This window comes from Macaca nemestrina, chromosome 5 (assembly GCF_043159975.1).
Source record: "Macaca nemestrina isolate mMacNem1 chromosome 5, mMacNem.hap1, whole genome shotgun sequence".
Taxonomy (NCBI): domain Eukaryota; kingdom Metazoa; phylum Chordata; class Mammalia; order Primates; family Cercopithecidae; genus Macaca; species Macaca nemestrina.
Window position 1 is genome coordinate 110,822,860 of NC_092129.1, and position 12,729 is coordinate 110,835,588.

Consider the following 12,729-nt stretch of genomic DNA (forward strand, 5'->3'; position numbering starts at 1 on the left):
TATATGGTCACCATTCTGGTAATTTCTTATCTCCTGTAAGGTTTAAATATATTTGATGTTTTAGGTTTTTGTGGCTGATAAACTGAAGCCTTTCACCTTGTGGCTAATTTAACATGGTTAGCTTTGGTTGAGATCTCATTTTTCTGCCTGCAGATTCACAAGATCCCCCAAAGTCTATTCAGTAATTGTGATGCATTCCTATAGCATTTAAGACTAAGCCCTAAAAGCTTTGCTTTGTATACTTGATCTGTAGCGACCTTTAGAGTTTGCTGCCCATTGAACCGAAGGTCTTCCTTGTGAAATCATAGAATAGTGCCCCAGTTCACTTTCTGTTACTTGATATCACTGAACAAAAATACCATTATCAGTGTCTGAGAAAAAAAGAGATATGGTACCCTGTCTCTTTAACAGTTTAAGAATAGCAAGCACAGTAGAGTTAATTCTTTTGGGGGCTGTGCCTTGAGAATTTTCTGGCCCAGAATCAAACTACAGATAATTAATTATGTCAGTGAAAAGCTCTGATGGCCTGTTCTCTTCAGAAAAAAAGTGACATCATCCATAGAATTCTCTGGCAATAAAGCAGAACAAAGCTGTGAGTGCAGGAAATAACAGACAGATGTCCGTGAGTGCATATTTTATCTACTTCAAAGTGCATTGCAAGAAGTCATGCTCTAGGGCTGTCTCCCAGCAGCAGTGGCTTGGCAAGGGGTCTTGGAGAGTCAGAGAAGTTTACAGGATTGGGTTCACTGCCTCACGTGCCCTGGCCTGAAGATTGAAGTGCAGCATCTTTAAGGAAGTTACTAAAAAAAGATGACAATACTCAAAAAATGTTGGCAAGACCATGAGAAGCCAATCAAGTTATGTAGTGTGGGGAAATTGGACCAGATGGCTAAAGACGGCACCACTTGTGGATGATTGTTAGTACAGGAAACATTACCCAGTGAGTTTTGTTCCAGGACTTTCCTTAGCTCTGTGCTTACATCATATTTTTACTGAAAATTGTTATTAACACCTACAGCAACATATAATGGAAAGAACAAATATTTTGGAGTTAGATAACTCTGTTTTTTACTAACGGGATCTTGGTCAAGCTATTTACTTTCTCTGAGCCTTATTTCTTCATCTATAGAATTGGAATTAAGAAGCAGTAAATTAAATAATGCTCCTGAAAGGAATTTTGTCCACACTAGAGTAAAACGTAAGAATCGGTTGTTTTTAAATTGAACTCTGTCCTTTCCTGCAAAATATATTACATATCTAAATCTACATATCCGAAGTCAGACTTATATTAGCTAGAACAAATGTCTACTACACAAGCAATTTTAGGTATAATAGAAAGATCATTGTTTCAAAATTTCAGGTGCCAGAGGACCAGAAATTCCACTGTTGGAAATTTAGTCCTTTGAGCTGAAATACCTAGCACTTTCTTTTAAAGAAATTATAGGCCAGGTACAGTGGCTCACGCCTGTAATCCCAGCACTTTGGGAGGCCAAAGTGAACAGATAACGAGGTCAGGGATTCGAGACCAGCCTGACCAACATGGTGAAACCTCGTCTCTACTAAAAATACAAAAATTAGCCAGGTGTGGTGGCGCGCGCCTATAAGCTCAGCTACTCAGAAGGCTGAAGCAGCAGAATGGCTTAAACCCGGGAGGTGGAGGTCTTAACCCGAGTGAGCTGGGATCAAGCTACTGCACTCTATCCTGGGCGACGGAGCAAGACTCTGTCTCAAAAAAAAAAAAAAAAAAAAAAACCCACAAAAAAATTTGTATCTAATTATCAAAGTAAAACCAGTCTGATATAGATTATTTAGAACATGCATTCTCAGTGTCATCACTACTGTTCTCAAGAGGGTGAAATTTGGTTCTGAGGGTGGTGGTGAATAAATTTTAGATGTGACAATGGTTTATGGCCCTCAAAAGGATCACAGAACATAAATATATGTACAGGATATATCTATGGTATTAAAGTTTCAAAAGAGGGCAATACAAGTAAAAACACCTAAAAAGTCTCCTTAAGAGGACAAAAACAAGTTTGAAAAACAATGATTTAGGAAAACAAAACTTATGAAAAAAGTTTTTCATAATCATCCATAATTCTACCAACATAAAACAATAATTGTGGCTATTTTGGTGGGTATTTTTCTTCACATGTATTTTTTCCATAATTGCAAGCTCAGTATATATGCAACTTTAAATATTTATAATAAGCATTTCCCACATCATTCAGCCACCCTTGGGATATAATTTTTAATCTTTGTATAACATTTTATTCTATGGGTATAGTACATTTTACTCAAATATTTCCTTATTATTAAATATTTATTTTTCCCTTTTTTTACTATTAAACATAACATCGTATTTGTGCAACAATCTTTGTCCTTCTTTTTAAACTACTCAATTAAAAGGTATAAATGGTTTTGAAGACTTGTGTGTTTCTGTTGCCAAGTTATTTTTAGAGCCATATGTCTTCCCAACAAAATTATGAGAATGCCTATTTATCAAACTCTCACTTGTAATAACTATTATAGTTCTAAAATTTGTCCTGATTTAAGAGGTGAGTAATGGTATCTCATTATTGTTTCAATTTATAATTCTTTAGCTGTTAGTTAAGTTGAACTGTTTCTTAATGAACATTTTATATCTCTTTAGAGAGCTGTCTATTTATACCTTTCAGGCATTTTTCTTTTGAGCTTTAGGGTTCTTCTCACTGATATATGTAAACTCTTTATAATTAAGTATAGTTACCCTATGTCTTTCAGAGTTGTTACAAATATTTCCTTTCTTTTTTTTTTGTCTTTTAGTTGGCTATGATTGTTTTTTACAGTTAGAATCTCTCTGTTTTTTCTTTGTTATTTTAGAGAAAGTCTTTCCTGTATTCAGAAGTCAGATAACTACCCATGTATATTCATTCATTCATTCATCCAGCAAATATTTATGAAGTATCTGCTATTTGCCAGATACTATTTTTAGGCATTGGGGATAAAGCATAAACAAAGCTTGTTGAACAGCAACAAAAAATCTCTGTCCTTAAGGAGTTACATTCTACAGGAGGAGACAGACAAGAAACAAAGTCAGTCAGTCAAACAGATATGTTAAAAGATAATAATCCTATGGAGAAAAAGAAAGACAAGAAAAGCCTTAGGATATTTCAGAGATGAGGATTGTAGTTTTAAATAGGAGATCAGGGAAGATTCCACTAAAAAGCTAACATTTAAATAAAGACCTGAAGAAGATGGGAGAGCATACCACGGGGGAAGAGCATTCTAGGCAAAGGGGCAGAGGCCTGAGCGGAGAGTATGCCTGGAGAGTCTAAGGCACAGCAAGGAGGCCAGTGCAGATAAAACCAAGGGGAGAGGAGGTGGTGGTTACAAGAGGGAGTAGTGAAGTCAGCAACAGCCTCTCCAACACTTGGGTCCTGTTGCTGGGTTTGACTTCCCATCCCAGATTTTTCTTCCCTAAGAGTGAGCTTCCTCAGAGTCTCTGTTGTTTCTCCCAATAAGTCGGCCTTGGTTTGACCATTGCAATCTATCTAATACCTTTGAATAAGTCTGAAGTTCAATAATAGACCTCTCTCTCTCTGTCTCTCTTTTTCTGCCTCCATTAGGCATCTTTAGCTTCTGTGTAAAGCAGTAATGCAAACGAAACAGTTGCTTATTTCTACTTGCAAAAGGCATCTGAATATCAGCAACTTCCAGTCAATATTCCTTGTAATATGTATTTCTATATTTTTAAAAACTGAGTAATAAACTACATTTATACCTAGTAATTTAAAAAAAAAAAAAAAACTTGGGTTCTAGTCATAGCTTGGTTGTGAACCAACTGTATATCCTTGGTAGGCGGTAGGCAATAATAACAACTTACTTTTATGAAATTCATAATATTTAATTCATTTTGAAGGGTAATATTTTAAGTTATTCACCTTACTTCAGCCTAGATTTCTCATTCATAAATGAGAGCATTAAGTTGGATTTTTTTTTTCAGGTATTATGCATAGATAAAGAAATAGAATTCAATTCTTGAATCAGGATCTTTGAAATGAGGGTCATACATTTTATTCTACATATTATCAGCTCTATATTTTAGATTTTGGTGGTGGCAAAACCTATGTTGGTGCCCTTAGTTTGGTATCAATTTCAGTATTAATAAGGGTAGACAGGAACATGCTGCAATAATAAATTAATCTACAAATACCAGTGGCCAAATTCTTTCTCATTACTATATTTGTCCAACTTGATTTGATGGGAACAGGGGGTGATTTGTGTTCCAGGTAGTCACTCAGGGACCCAGATGGAGTTTTCACCATCAAGTGAAAATTCCATCAGTTTTCACTTCATGTCCATTAGTTGTTTGGACAGGAAGAGAAAAGTAGAAGAGTTATGCATCAGTTCACTCATCATTTCTCATAGCCTATTGACCACAACTAGTCACATAACCCCCTCCAGTCACAAGGAGGCTGGGAGATGGGGGATGCTTTTTATTTGTAATCCCCAAATCAATACTTGCAGTGCTTTCATGGTCATTCCCAGATATGCACAGAGCGGCCAAAAATTTGTGTTGCCTACGTGCATGTTCCCAACAGAGGCCGAACAGGCTTTTCTCTGCCTTCTTGTTTCAGCTCTCATACCGTAGACAAGTATCTTTTTTGCTATCTATTTAGTGCCACTATTTTGCTATCTATTTTTTGTGGCTTTTGTTGGTGATTTTGCTGTTTAAAATGGCCCCAGGCAGAGTGCTGAAGTGCTGTCTAGTGTTCCTAAGTGTAGGACATGCTTTAAGGAGAAAACATGTGTGTTAGGTAAGTTTCCTTCAGACATGAGTCCTTCAGACATAGTGTCATTGATCATGAGTTCAATGTTCATTAAGTAACAGTTTTTATAAAATAAGATGCCTTTAAGCAGAAAAACACACAAAATAAAGTAATGCATTGATTGGTTGATGAAAATACTGTGAAGAAAGACTCACAGGAATCGAACTCTGTTTCCCCGGGGAGCAATGATTCAGTATTCACTAAATTCATGTTTGTGGCAACTTTACAGAACATAACTACTACTGTGAATAATGAGGATCAACTGTTTTTCACTTCTATTTGTTCTTCATGTTCAGTAAGGAATCTGAACCATGGAGACATTTGACAGAAATTTTGTGAACATAAATGAAACTAATAAGTCGATATCTTTTGGAATCTAAACTTTCTCTAGTGAAGGGCAAAAAGGTAGCTTTTTAAAAAGCAGTTCTGTCCTCAGAGGAGAAAATGTACATGCTTTGAAAAGAAGAAGCATAATAAATTGTTGATGGATAAGTAGGATACACACATACACACCATTCAACAAATGTTTACTGAGCACCCACTTGTGTCAGTCATTGTGCTAGGAGCTAGGGACACAAAAGAGAACAAGAGGCTCCCGCCTTCAGCGCTCTCAGTCTTGTGGGAAGGGATAAAGGTGCAATTGTAATGACAAAGTGGTGACTATTGTGATTAGGGAAGTATCAGCCATCAGAAATGGCAATTCCACAAATTTTATGCTCACTCTCAAGTCACAGAGCATCACGTATCTCCTAAACAATAGCACTTAGGTAACAGTACGTATAAGATGTTGTTCAAAACATTTTTGAATGTGTCCCATCTCTGATCCAATATACTGAAAAGGCAAGTTAATTTTACAAGCAAATACAATTGACTATTTGGCATTTTAAACAGGCCTTGTAAGGCCAAATATTGCCCATGAAAAGCAGTTAACAAATCACAAATCTTACATAAGTAGACCTTTTTCTCAAGGGTCTAGTTTCTTTTTTTTTTTTTTTTTTAAAAAGGACATTCCAAGTAGGAACTCAATGGGAATATTGTTAAAGATGCAATTTTTAAAACATTTAACATTTCTATTTTTTGTGCTTATTTTAATTTTCCTTTCCTAAATCAGAGAGCTTGACTTTCGTTGCATCCTTCATATACAGGCAATACTTACCTTCAGCATGAGTACTAGCAAAATGTGCTATGTAGTATTTTTTCTTACTGATACTGGATTTTAAAAAAATACTAAGAAAAGTTTAGAAAAAATTGTAAGATATTTCTGCCGTAATATAATCTTTTGACAGCGGTGATGAGGGAACTACAGACTGTAAACAGTGTAGTCCAAATTTTTGAATTAGAAAGGGAGCTGCCTCTTTAAATCACATCAACAAATAGTACAAGAGGCCTCCATTTGCACTATTTGCACAAGCTGGCACAAGCTGACATAGGGTTGCTAGTGGTCTGCTAGGTTCATGGCATAGGAATCACAGATGTTCTTATGAATGGTTTGGGTAGTCACCGAATATTGGGAACAACAGGGATGAGAAAAAAAAAATGCCTTAGCCTTTGACTTATTGGTTCAGTTTATGGAAAGGCTTTTGGTTATGTTGCCCAGTGGATCAGGCAATTTGCTCTTACCAGAAAAAAAAAAAAAAAAGGAAGCAATTGCCTTTCATTGGGCCTCACTGTATGTCAGGCACTGTATTAGTCACTTCACAAATATTTCATTCTCATGCAGGTTGGGGAGCTGAAATTCAGAGCTAACTGGCCCAAGGTCACATAGCTGTAGTAAACAGAAGAGCTATAATTTGTCTGACTCCCAAGGGGTGCAGGGTAACCAACATTTACCAGGCACTTTGTATACATTAGCTCAGAGAGGCTAACTCACTCATTCAAGGTCACACTAACAGTAGTACCGACGCATATTTCTAACACAAGAGTCCCTATGGCATGCTCTTTCTACCACATTGCATCTCTTGAGTAGGAGTAAAATTAAGCCAAAAACTAGCTCTGAGTCTACATCAGGAACTTGCTTTAAAAGAAAAACAAAAAGCAAGTGGATTCAGTAAGGACACAACAATATTAATCTTCAGTACATCAGAAAATTGATACTTATAAGGACCACCCTGAGTTTTCAAAAAGATATCATGTACCTTATATATTTTTTAAGTGGAGGGGGACTTTATAATACATTTGAGGATGTACCTGTGCCCAAACGCTTAAAATTAAAATCTCTAATATTTGGCATGCTAACTCTGATTTTTTTGTAAAAGTGAATATCCAGTGTGACATTCCTCATAGGTTCAGAACGGCTGAGATTTTCTTGCATTTTTGTTCAAAAAAATCAACAGTAGTTTTGTTACCTTGGTCAAATGTATAAGTGTAGAATTCACTTAGGTCAGAGGCTAAAATGAATAGATCAGAAAACACAGTAAACCCAAAGAAATTCAATGTTATGTGATTCAAATAAACCTCATATAAATTCTGTCTAGACAATGTAGTTTTATTTTGTTTGATCAATATAGTTTCTCTTTTGAAAATGCTTTACCCATATCTCCAGACCTCACCAGTCTGAGGATAAAAATAAGATCAAAGACTTTTATAAAGCTATCTTTTCCCTCTCTTGCCCCTGCACCCTCCTGCTCCGTGAGAATGCCAAGCTCCTTTAGGTTATCTCATAAGCCTTGGAAGACCCCAGAAAATCAGAAAATGACCCACACATGTTCCACACACTTCTCTGGGATAATATTGGCATTTGCCATTTGCCCTTTCTTTCCTTCTCCAGCCAGCTGTGAGTCTGATGACTGCCCCTGTAAGTGCACAGCCAACACAGCTGTGTGTGCCCCAAAGACTCTCTCTTCTGTTTATGTCAGTTGTTGTCTACTTGGAGGCTGCTCAGGCTGATGTCTACACTGAGAGCATGATGTAAGCTATAGACAGGGCTACTCTTCCCCACCTTCCCCCCTAACTGCGGAAGCTGTGGTGCTTTGAATTCTAATTTACCAATTCCTCTAGTTCTTACTTGGGTCTTTCATGGCAATCCCTCACCCCAGGACTCAGGCAAGGGTCGATGGGGGTGGGCTACATGGGAGTCTGAGTGACAGACACTGTGCTGCACTCAGACTCACCCTTCCCCTCTGACCCTGCTCTATTGTCCTTCAACCAAAATGGTGCCCTTCTTCCCTGGGGATGAGTTCTTTCCCAGGAAGAGCCTCATGCAAATAGCTGTGTGACAAGGCCACCCGCCAGTCAGTCTTCTAGATTACACAGAAGGATTTCCCCTTGAGGTGGGAAAATAACTTCTAGAGACAACTGAAAAGGAGGCAATCGCAGAAAATTAAGAAAGGGGTGAAGAAAATTTAACTTAATAAACAGAGTTGTACCAGAGATGCTTGATTTGTCCTGGGTCTCATCTAGCTGGTTTGTGTTGAGGGGATTAAGTTTACTGAGCTGATAAACAACCACTGTGAGAAAATGTTATCTAGTTGTACCTTAGCAATGACTTCTCCCATGTTCTAAAAAATTCAGCTTCTCACTGGCCCAGCACGGTGACTCATGCCTGTAATCCCAGCACTGTGGGAGGCCGAGGCGGGTGGATCACCTGAGGTCAGGAGTTCGAGACCAGCCTGGCCAACAATGGGGAAACCCTGTCGCTACTAAAAATACAAAAATTAGTCTGGTGTGGTGGCACGTGCCTGTAGTCCTAGCTACTCAGGAGGCTGAGGCAGGAGAATTGCTTGAACCCGGGAGGTGGAGGTTGCAGTGAGCTGAGATCGTGCCACTGTACTCCAGCTTAGGTGACAGAGCAAGACTCTGTCTCAAAAAAAAAAAAAAAAAAAAAAATCAGCTTCTCACCTGGTTCACAGAAAGCTGGACCCTATCTGCTGATTATGCATACAGGTGGGCAGTTTAAGGGCTCTGCATAAGGTCTTTGTTAGCACAGAACTGAGAGCTTGCAGTCTTTTGGAATTTAAGAAATTATACACTGTAGGATGATAGCGCTGCATGGGGGAACCTGTGACCTTATCTAATTTTTAATCCAGGACACTGCAGCTGTCACACTATTAATATCCCAATGTGTGTAAAACAGAAAAAAGGAGAAAACCACATAATAAAAATGCATTTAAATCCATGGATGACAGTGACATTTGGATGACTAATTACAGGGAACTATGACTAAACTTTTATAATTTATTACATGGAACTTTAGTTTTTTGTTTTGTTTTGTTTTGTTTTGAGATGGGGTCTCAGTCTGTTTCCCCAGCTGGAATGCAGTGATGTGATCTACCTCCTGGACTCAAGTGATCCTGCCTTCTCAGCCTCCCAGGTAGCTGGGACTACAAGCACAGGCCACCACACCTGGCAAATTTTTGCATTTTTTATAGAGACAGGGTTTTGCCATGTTGCCCAGGCTGGTCTTGAACTCCTGGACTCAAGAAATCCAACAGCCTCAGCTTCCTAAAGTGCTGGGATTATAGGCCTGAGCCACTGTGCTCAGCTTGAAATTTTAGTTTTTTCCAAAAATATAATCTCTAGATAGAAAATTGGGAAAGATTTTAATTTTCTTAGTTGATTTTTTTAGGCAGGTGAACGTATACTTAAATTTTTTAAATTGTTGGCCAGCCGTGGTGGCTCATGTCTGTAACCCTAGCACTTTGGGAGGCTGAGATGGGAAGACTGCATGAGGCCAGGAGCTCAAGACCAGGCTGGACAACATAGCAAGGCTCCATCTCTAATAAATAAATAAATAAATAAATAAATAAATAAATAAATAAATAATTGTGGTAAAATGTATGCAATATAAAATTGACCATTTTAACCATCTTCAAGTGTACAGTTCAGTGGCATTAAGTATATTCACCGTGTTGTGCAATTATCACCACCATCCATCTCCAGAATTATTTTCATCTTCTAAACTAGAAACTACTCATTTAAAAAAATAGCATCCCTTTCCCCCTTGCTCTCTGCCATGGCAACTACCCACTATTCTACTTTCTTTCTCTATAATTTGGCTACTCTAAGTACCTGTAAGTGGAATCACACAGCATTTGTCCTTTTGTAACTGACTTGTTATACTTAGCATAACATCTTCGAGGTTCACCAATCTTATGGCACATGTCAAAATTTCCTTCCTTCTTAAGGCTGAATGATATTCCATTGTATGTATATACCATATTTAGTTTGTCCATTTATCAGTCAATGGACACTTGGGTTCTTCTTATTTTTGACTATTTTGAATAATATTACTATGAACACGAGTGTTCAAATATTGTTTGAATCCCTGCTTTCAATTCTTTTGGAATCATGTGGTAATCTATTTTTAATTTTTGAGGAACTGACATACTATTTTCCATAGTAGCTGCACCGTTTTACTTTTCTACCACTAGTGAGTGCACCAGGGTTTCAATTTTTCTGTACCCTCACCAACTTTCTCCTCTCTTCCTTCCTTCCTTCCTTTCTTTCTTTCTTTCTTTCTTTCTTTCTTTCTTTCTTTCTTTCTTTCTTTCTTTCTTTCTTTCTTTCTTTCTTTCTTTCTTTCTTTCTTTCTTTCTTTCTTTCTCTCTCTCTCTCTCTCTCTTTCTTTCTTTCTTTTTCTTTCTTTCTTTCTCTCCTTTCTTCCTTCCTTCCTTCCTTTCTTTCTTTCTTTTTCTTTCTTTCCTTCTCTCTCTCTCTCTCTCTCTCTTTTCTTGATAGCCATCCTATTGGGTGTAAAGTAGTATCTATTGTTAATTTTGATTTGTGTTTGTGATATTGAGTATCTTTTCATGTGCCTTTTGGCCACTTGTATATCTTCTTTGGAGAAATGTCTATTTGAGTCCTTTGCCCATTAAAATTTTTTTGCCATAGGAGTTCTTTAATATTCTAGATATGGATATTAATTCTTTTTTTTTTTTTTTTTTTTTTTTTTTTTTTTTTGAGACAGGGTTTTGCTTTTGTTACCCAGGCTGGAGTGCAATGGCACGATCTCAGCTCATCGCAACCTCCACCTTCCAAGTTCAAGCAATTCTCCTGCTTCAGCCTCCCAAATAGCTGGGATAACAGGCATGCACCATCACGCCCAACTAATTTTGTATTTTTAGTAAAGACGGGGTTTCTCCATGTTGATCAGGCTGGTCTTGAACTCCTGACCTCACCTCAGGTGATCCACCCACCTTGGCCCCCCCAAATGCTGGGATTACAGGCATGAGCCGCCGTGCTCGGTCTCTGGATATTAATTCTTATTGCACATACAATATGCAGATATTTTCTGCCATTTTATGGGTTGCTTTCCATACTGTTGATTGTGTTCTCTGATGCAAGGAAGTTTTTAAATTTAATATAGTCCAATTTATATGTTTTTCTTTTGTTGCCTGTGCTTTGGTATCATGTCCAAGAAATAAGTGCTATATCCAATATCATGGAACTTTTCTCCTGTGCTATTTCTAAGAGTTTTATAGTTTTAGCTCTTACATTTTTAACAATTTTGAGTTACTTTTTGTATATGCTACAAGGAAAGGTTCCAACTTAATTCTTCTGCATGTGGATATCCAGTTTTCCCAATATTTGTTGAAAAGACTCTCCTTTCCCCATTGAATTATCTTGCACTCTTGTAGAAAATCATTTGTCTATATATGCAATAATTTATTTGTGGGCTCTCTATTCCATTCCATTGATCATATGTCTGTCTTTATGACAGTACCACACTGTTTTAATTAGTGTAAATTTGTAGTAAGCTTTGAAATGAGGAAATGTGAGATCCCCAACTTTGTTATTTTTCAAGATTATTTCAGCTATTCATGGTCCCTTGAGATTCCATATTAACTTATGGATTTTTCTATTTCTGCAAAGTCATAATTGGGATTTTGAGGATTTTACATTTAAAAACTCAAGCTATCATGGTGGTGGCAAAGCAAGTTTTAACATAAGAAATTGCATCTGTTTCTGATATTTTAATAACAGATTTCTTTTGGTAGATATTCAGTCTGAAGTGCTACTCTTTTATGAACAAGCTCTATACAGGCTTTTAGGCTACTATTGACTGTATAGTTGTGGAGAATAATTTCTCCAAAGAGAACAAAAGTCACATTTTTAGCCCCAGTGGCCCTTTAACCTAACTACGTCTGAATGTTCTTCTTGTACATAGTTGTATCACGAATCTTGTTAACTTTGATTTCTAAAATTCAGGGAAAAAATGGGTTTAATTTCTATAGTAACAGCTAATAACATTATATATTACATAACTTTTTTTCTTTCAATCTGTTTATAATATTAGAATTTATCTAACTCAGGTAAATAATATAATTCAATTTGTACGAGATTTAAAGATAGTCCATTTCCTGTTGCAGCATTCTGGTGGAATGTACTATTTTTCCTTATTCAGTTTACATATTTTCTTTTTGGAATCAACTTAAAAAGAAGAAAGTGGGCTGGGCACAGCGGCTCATGCCTGTAATCCTAGAACTTTGGGGGGCTGAGGTGGGAGGATTGCTTGAGGTCAGGAGTTCGAGACCAGCCTGGCCAACGTGGTGAAACCCTGTCTCTACTAAAAATACGAAAATTAGCCAGGTGTGGTGGCAGGCGCCTGTAATTCCAGCTACTCGGAGGCTGAGGCAGGAGAATCGTTTGAACTCGGGAGGTGGAGGTTGCAGTGAGCTGAGATCATGCCACTGCATTCCAGCCTGGGTAACAAGAGCAAAACTCTGTCTAAAAAAAAAGAAAGAAAGAAAGAAAAAAAGAAGAAGAGAAGACTCCCAAATTACAGACAAATACATCAGTTGAAAGAGTAAAGACGTTGACAAAATGTAACTATTTAGATCTTTTGAACAAAGCTAAGTAGTTAAGGTTGTTCTGAGATTTTCAGTGCCAGTTTATGCCTCTCTGACTTTCACATCACTTAATTTTACTTTTCTTTATTTATTCAGCAAATATTTACTGAGTGCCTGCCATGCAGCAGGCACTC

General features: G+C 37.3%; 1 protein-coding gene across 8 annotated transcripts in view; it reads left to right on the plus strand.

Annotated features, from left to right (window-relative positions):
• Window positions 1-12,729, plus strand: part of LOC105479439 (filamin A interacting protein 1) — a 236,757-nt gene that overhangs the window by 142,310 nt on the left and 81,718 nt on the right. The window lies entirely within an intron of this gene.